General features: G+C 34.5%; 1 long non-coding RNA gene across 1 annotated transcript; it reads left to right on the top strand.

The window, feature by feature from the left end:
- The first annotated feature begins 206 nt into the window (after positions 1–206).
- Positions 207–3,586, top strand: LOC105459793. The gene is made up of 2 exons (XR_975725.1): positions 207–393; positions 497–3,586. It is a non-coding gene; the product is annotated as an uncharacterized LOC105459793 (long non-coding RNA).
- Positions 3,587–8,142: the final 4,556 nt, after the last annotated feature.

The following is an 8,142-nucleotide window of genomic DNA, read 5'->3' as shown; positions in this document are numbered from 1 at the left end:
TTGTTAAAACCTGTTTTCGACACGAGTAATACTGTGAAAAGTTTGTTGTCACCGAGAGTAGTCATGCCACGCTTTGACAATGGTGGCGCTAAGTGTCTCGGACAAAATATAGCAGTGTCCCTACCCTAACAGCGTCCCAACCCTGACGACATTCCCCTATATTTAGAGTTTATCATTTAACATATTAACATATTAACACATATTTAGTTTATCATTAACATTATTATTATTATATTATTATTGTACTTCTTAGATGTCACATTGGCCTTGCGTAAAGCTTGCTGCCCACACAGTCGCAATGAGCGCCATAGAGGCGAGCCAAAAGGAACACGACGAGACAGAAACCGTGTCTGCAATGGCCTCTCTATCTATGCAGCAGCCTACAAACCTCACGTTAGTATTAAATATTTCCTCTCCTCCTCTCCCCCCTCTCTCTCCATTATTTATTTCTAAATTTATTAAATATTAATATATGCATGTTTATTTAAAATTACAGGACCACGCCAGAACATTCCCGAGAGGTCTCTGAGGAGCCAATGGAGCAGGATGAGGCCAAATGAGCTGCATGAAGATCATTCTGCTAGGTGTAGAAAGCATTAATCAATTGCACAAAACTGTGTAAATGCTCTATTAAGATCTCTAGAAGTGCATTTCTCAGTGCAGATCGAGGGATTCGCCGTCACCATGCACGGCTGCTGTGACAGGCGCACGGTTAGCTATACGAATATTCCACTTACGGAAACACATGGTCGACGACGACGTGTGTAAATTTGTACACAGTCCCGAATTTAAGATTTTTCAAATGATTTTTTTTTTTCCAAATAAGACGATAGATAAACAACGGCCAAGTAATAAGGAAGAAGTGATCTGTAATGTTTCGGGAGGTTGAATGACAATTTGCGATGGTATGTCGCCGACCTCTCGTAATTTTTTTTTTGTGCTAGACGCGAAAACGTAAAGTTGTTTGTGAGTTTTGCAAATGTTTCTATTGCACATTTCGCGCATTTGATGTGCGAAATTTGTTGTATAGTTAGCTATGGATGACAAATTGTATTTGTCTACTCTGTAGATTTCTTTTTTTTTTTTTTTTATTGTGGATCACAAGATTTGTAATCTTTTTAACGAATCACTGTTAACATTGTTGAGATGAACTCGAAACGCGCTAAATAGCTTTTGCCCACCAATTGGAGATATCGCTTGACAAAATTTCGATCCCAGTGTCTTATCGACGAACAACGAATGGTTTCGAGACTTGATATAAAAAAAACTGGAATGGAGACATTTTGTAATATTATTAACACACTTGTCTGGACGGTTCCATTTGATTGTTGTGGAAAACAAAAAAATTGTAGATCAAACGCATTTTTGTCGTTCGATGATTCGGTGGGAGAAAATAAAAATTGTGAACACGCGTTCTTCGAAAATGACGAACATGCGCGAATATTTTGTTGATGTTATCGATATATAAGTGGTAAGATGTCGAACTTTCTCTCACAGCTGTATAAAAACAAGTCTGATGCATCGTGTTGCCTTGGATAATTCGCAGGAAGAATTAATTATTCGTGATAATCCGTGTATATATTTTTGAATGCTAATTGCGACCTCGGACGTCTACTTAGCACATTTTCAACGAGCCGTATTTTATCGAAACATTCAGGGAGACAAGTACAGGGAATTTGAGAAAGAGAGAGTTATGTTAATACAACAAATGTATATCTCGAATCGTAGAGATTCTCTTTTTGTATTGCGCCTATTGTTATGCAAGACACGGATGGATAAATACATCAACCATAGAATGGGTAGTGATGGGTGATTTTATGAACAATTCATATGGCTACGAGAACAACAATCGGCATAAGTGTCTTTGTTTGTGTACGAAATCCACTTTTCTAAGATTACTTAGGAATATATTTCCTATAAATCATCAAATGAAAGGATTAAGTAGAAATGACAAAAACAGTAGCATAAATCACTGAATGCTCGCTGTTTCTCTTTTATAATGGATAAGAGATCGAGAAGAAAAAAAAAGAGATAGTTCTGATAATATAGAAATATATATACATATATATTATATACGATTAAAAAAATTAATTATTTTATATATACGGAAGTACTCTTCGTGTGTGTGGCGATCCGAAGAAGTTTCCCCATTAAAGATAAAGATTTGGTAAAATGTGTAAAAAAAAATTATAAGAAAGGAACCGACACACATTGGTGAAGTTAACTTCATGTCGAGCGATACTTTTCGGAATAAGTAATGCGCGTCGCGACATACGCGGATTTTTTCCCTGGAGGGAGGAGAGGTGTCAGACTATTTAATCGGTGTGCGCGTAAAAAAAGAAACGTACAAAAATGTTCTCCGGATTTCCAGATTCTCGCGTGTACGTCAAGGCCTCGCTGAAAGAGTGCAATAAGAACGACGATTGGACAACCGTGGGTTTATAAAAGACAAGTAGCGTTTAGATGTATTTTCTCCGCCTTCAACACGTGCGGTCTACACACAGTGAAGACACGCGCGTGTCGCGCGTCGTGCTGGTCACTAGCGCTTTCATTGTTTCGTCGTCCGATTTGCTTTCCTTGTTCTTCGGGCATTCAGAGTACGAGATAGCGAGAGCTCCGCAGTGCGTGAACCACTTTATCTCAAATCGAGGCGACAAAATTCGTGATAATGTTGAAGAAAAAAAAAAAAAAGAAAAAAGTCGATGTCTAGACTCTAAGGCGATATTATAACGTGTGCGCGAATAATGTGCGAACGTATATGTGCGATACCACGTGCACGCGGTAAAAAAAAAAAAAAAAAAACGTGACAGAACACTATCATACCGAGATCCTGAGAAATGCCATGATAGTCGATGCAGATTGTTTCATGACTAATTTCGAATGTTGTCAGATGATGCGCGATAACTTTTGATCCTTTCGCAATTGAGAAAATTACATAACTCTCAGATTGGAACTGACAGGTTTTATCTGGATCATAATTTTGTTACAATTCGATTACATTTACAAGCCTGGTTGCAACTCGAATAATTTAATTGATTTGACTGAACTTTTCATTCACATACGATTATTTGTATACATAAAATATTGATAAAATCAATAAAATGCATATTTGTTAAACGCACATTGATTGAGAAATGTTTAAAATAAATTGGAAACGCGTAGGGAGATTGGCGTTGCAGTTGAGCGTTTTTCTTCGAAATTTCCAATGATACATCGTGACTCGAAGCTCTTGTAAAATATTCGCTGCATAGAATTTCTCGTTTATCTGTTACGTAAATCACTGCCAATTATATGGCATGACTGCAGGTCATTCCCACGAGCACGTGCAATTGCATCGATACACCGTTGATATATGTTAATGTTTTCAAATGCGAGAACGATGAACGCAGAATGGACCGGGAGTACCGTTTTAACGAGATTTTAACATGGTTTCTTGCTGCGAACAAAGGCTGGTGTGATTTTTGTGATATTTTGTAAAAAGAAGAAGATAAGCTATATATGGTTAATTAAGTGTATACGTCGCGAGAAGAGTGTGTGTAAGAGAGATGGAAAGAAGATAAATATAATTCACAAATATAAGCATTTATTTTTGTGTCATGCATTTTATGAAGAAAAGAAAAGGATTGAAAAAAAAAGGAACAAAAATGAATATAGGAGGAGAGTTTATTGATAAACGAATTACACGAGGATGCATATATCTATCGTTCGTCATGCAAGAAATAAAGAATATATATATGTATATATATATACATATATATATAAACATATATATAATACTACACATACACACACAGACACACACACAGAGAGACACACACACACACACACGTGTATATATATTTAAATATACCGATATATGTATGTACATTGTATATCCATGTACCGCAAGAATCTCAAGTGTCTGTTAAATATTTGTCCGATAAGAAAAAAGAATTTACTGAAGAAACGTGTAAAGATCGCGACTCGATGTATATTAAGTATAAAAATATGAGTCCAGCCTATATGTGTGTACAGTAAGTTAATTAATGAGAGAATATGAAAGGGGAGAAAGGAAAAACGAGGACGTTATGATGATGATGATGATGATTCGTAGACATCAGTCTATAACTGAATTGCAATTCGACTCTATTATAACATTGTCGAAAGATAATTTTAGACATGCTTGTATATCTGTTTATAATTTAAAAACGCGAGTCTCCGTCATGACCGTTACCCTGACCGTGGTTATCGCATCGATCAAAGTGAAAGGTAGCGGGAGCCTCACTTTCGGTCAAAAAGGACGAGCTCTTTTCTAAGTTTGCAGAAAAGATATCGCGTATATTTATCGCGGGCCTACAGACATCACATCCTGCTTAATCACATCCTCGCGTTCATTCGCGATATTCCTTCCTCTCGTGCTTCACTTTCCCCATGTATGCGTTATAGATTGTCGCATGATATAAAAAAAAAAAATCAGGTGAAATAATTCTAAGGATGCGCACTCGTTCATTTCAAGTGATTAGAAATTTGTTCCAATTTTTATTCATCCAACATTACGCGCAATGTTATTACCTGGTATTCTTCTTTTACATCATCGTGGATCATCGTATGATCGTACCCAAGCAACTGAACCATCCAAAAAAAAAAAAAATCTATACTTGCATCCTGCTAAAGACATCTAAAAAGATTCTGAATTTTGTATCACGCAAGGTTTACAAAAATTACAATTGTGCTTAATGATTAAATGCATTTAACACAAAATGTAGGATATTGATGCAAGACGTAATGTTTGAAACATCGTTTGAACTAACGATCTTGCATATTCGTATCATATTTAATGTTAAATGCTATCTTATAATTTGTACTTGAGAGAACAAGCAAGGTTTTCTCAAGATTTTCTGTTGGGCAAAATACAAATTTAAATTGTCACGTTTGCCATTACGTGCGTGGCATGAATGCAGATTTTAATCTTTTACGTCGCTTGGATAGAATCTGAATGATTTTGTTTAGAAGCGAATTTTCGTTAGAAGCGAAAAAAAAAAGCGAGAACTTACGACATTCCGGTATCACCACCTATTGCAAGTTGATACAAATTAGATGTAAATGACTATTAAGTTTTCATCCAAATGCCGAGTATAAATGTGAATTTTAATAGAGCTCTATTATTACGTTAGTACACACATACACTCACATATACACATGCACGAATATACTGTCTATATTGCATAAGCTTAATGTAATAGTCATAAATTTTTTATGTATATAAATGTACCTCGTAAACTAATTTTAAATAAAAAGTATAGTCATTGTGTTATAAACATGTTACTTAGCTTTTCAATATGTGATTTCCTGGATGATTGTGCTTCTGTTAAAAATGCAGCTTGGAATAAAGATGGAACATGACTTTTTTACAAATAAGACAATAAGTACATCCATTTTTTAAGTATTTAAGTATTTAAAGTATTAATGGGATTTCATTAAACTGTACGAGGGGATAACCACTCTTGAATTCCGGTGTACAACCTGTCAGAATTCCGTTGAATTCCTTGAAGTCCGATGAATTCCGGTAAAGTTCGTTGAAGTCCGATGTAATCGGCTGAAGTCCATTGAAGTCCGATGTAGTCTGATGAAAATGTAGTTTAATTTGTAAAAGAAAAGGTCATCTCTGTTCCAATTCCTAAAAAAAGGTCATTAGTTTTGATCAAGTTTTTTGAAAGTTTCGCCTTTGTCCGGACATTAACATTCGTCTGGAAGTTTGTTGAAAAATTTTGTTGGTGCTTCGAGACGAAGATATGAAAAGTGGCAACTATATCCATAAAAGAAATCTAGTGAAGTCCGACGAAGTCCGATGAATTCCGGTGTAGTCCGATAAATTCCGATGTAGTCCGATGAATTCCGGTGTAGTCCGATGAATTCCAGTGTAGTCCGATGAAGTCCGTGAAGTCCGGTGAAGTCTTGAAGTCAGAAGTCCAGGTGTACATATATTTTCTGAGTGGTTACCCCCTCGAAACTGTAACTTTATTCGTAAAAAATAGTAAACGCAACAATGTTCGAAATTCAACAACTTTAAGAACATTCAATTATATTTATTAACAGTTAATAGCTTTTTATCATTAAATCTGACTCGACGATCTCCTAAAAAGTATTATCCGTCCATTGATCAATTATTTGGTGCAACAGCAAGTAGAACCATGACCTTTCTCAAGGAATAGCGAACAACCCAAATCGGACTTTGATCTTTTTCGATTGCTTGAAGGTTTTGAAAATTTAATTTTAATTTTAATTTTAACAAGAATATTACTAATCTATTATCCAATTCTCTTCGAGAGCAATATGCTGCATATATCGCATAGTGCGCTTTTTTATACAAATATATGGAATAAACATACAATTTAATGTCAATTCCGAACGGCCTGTCTTTTATATCCATTAATTTCTACCAATGTAAATTAACTTTAATCTCGGAGTGATTTATTTTTTATCTTTCTCTAATTCTGAGAACCAGAAAGAGATAGAGTTAAACCAAGACTAAAATTAATATACATCGATAGAAATGATAGACATTAGAAGGAATCTTTTAAGTCTCAGTGGTTTGTCATTGCTTTTCTTGAGAAGTGATATAAAATCCTTTCCTATAAAATCTTTTGGGGTAAACTCGGGCCTTCGATACGCAGAGCAAATGCCACTCTTTGCGCCACGATATCACCACACAGAAAGCATATTTTTTAATAGCGTGAACGAAACAAAGGAAAAACAACGATAAGCAAAATCTGCTTGTGACTCTGCGTGTCATTAAAACATAATCGAACTTTCGACATAATAGTCATATGACTTTCTCGAATTTTCTGAAAAAGTATGATAAAAAATTGGAAATTGGCATTCCCTCGGGACTAGTTGTCACTTTCGTGTGTGCTATTAGTATAGAAGCGCGCTTCCAGTTTCTAGCGACATCAATTATTCTTTGTTCATGCAACTATCTCGTAAGTAAAACAAAGTTTACATATCAATTTTAAATCTTAATGCTGCTGTTCACTAACCACTACTATCCTACAATCAGATTGTACACCCAAAAAAAAATTCTAATTAGTGAAATTCCAAAGTGAAATTTCCTCTAATCCCATATTTTAAGCGAAAACTTTTACAGACAGAGTATTCCTCTTTCAATAAAGTGAATTGTTCATCTAAAATCTATTAGATATTATTTTTCGGTTTTCCTCTTGTATTAAGAGGAATATGTTTTTTTCAAGCGGAATGCCTTCTTACATGCGATATGGGTAACACGAAAAGCAATGTGTATCGCTGCGTTCTGCCGTGACGATTGATTCAAGTGTTGCGCTGCATTTGCAAAAACAGACGCAGTAAGGCTGCGTTCCGTTATTCGTTGTACATACTGAAAAACTAAAATATAAATAATGTGAATTGTAAATATAGATTTACAGTACAAGATTTGTACTGTAAATGCAAGACGAAATTATTCTAACTATTAGAATATTGTGCACAGAATATTTTCCTCTTCATTTCAGAGGATTCCTCTTGAGGCCATATACATACAAGAATAAAATCCTCTAACAAGGGACCCTTACAAACTGCACAATAGCTACAGCATAGAGAAAATTATCCAAGCATCTTGACTCCCTTTAGATCGCTTTCCACCCAAAAATTAGACCGGAAATGAAATAAATATAAATAATGAAGTAATAAAATAAATAAAAAATAATAAAATAAATTTTTTTTTAACTTTTCGATAAATTATCCAAGCATCTTGACTCCCTTTGGATCACTTTCCACCCAAAAACTAAACCGGAATTAAAATAAATATAAATAATAAAATAATAAAATAAATGTTTTTAAATAAGTTTTCTCTACGACAAGCATCAAAAAATTAAAAAGAAATAAAATTTATTTTATTATTTCATTATTTATATTTATTTTATTTCTGGTTTAGTTTTTGGGTGGAAAGTGATCCAAAGGGAGTCAAGATGCTTGGATAATTTGTCTAAAAATTAGAAAAAAAATAAAATTTATTTTATTAATATTTTTTATTTTTTTATTTTATTATTTATATTTATTTTATTTCCGGTCTTGTTTTTGGGTGGAAAATGGTCCAAAGAGAGTCAAGATACTTGGATAGTTTTCTCTATGCTGTAGCTATTGTGCAGTTTG

Source organism: Wasmannia auropunctata, unplaced genomic scaffold (genome assembly GCF_000956235.1).
Source record: "Wasmannia auropunctata unplaced genomic scaffold, wasmannia.A_1.0 LD333683.1, whole genome shotgun sequence".
In the NCBI taxonomy this organism is placed as follows: domain Eukaryota; kingdom Metazoa; phylum Arthropoda; class Insecta; order Hymenoptera; family Formicidae; genus Wasmannia; species Wasmannia auropunctata.
Note: the sequence above shows the minus strand (reverse complement) of the source record. Positions and strands in the feature narration are given on the sequence as shown.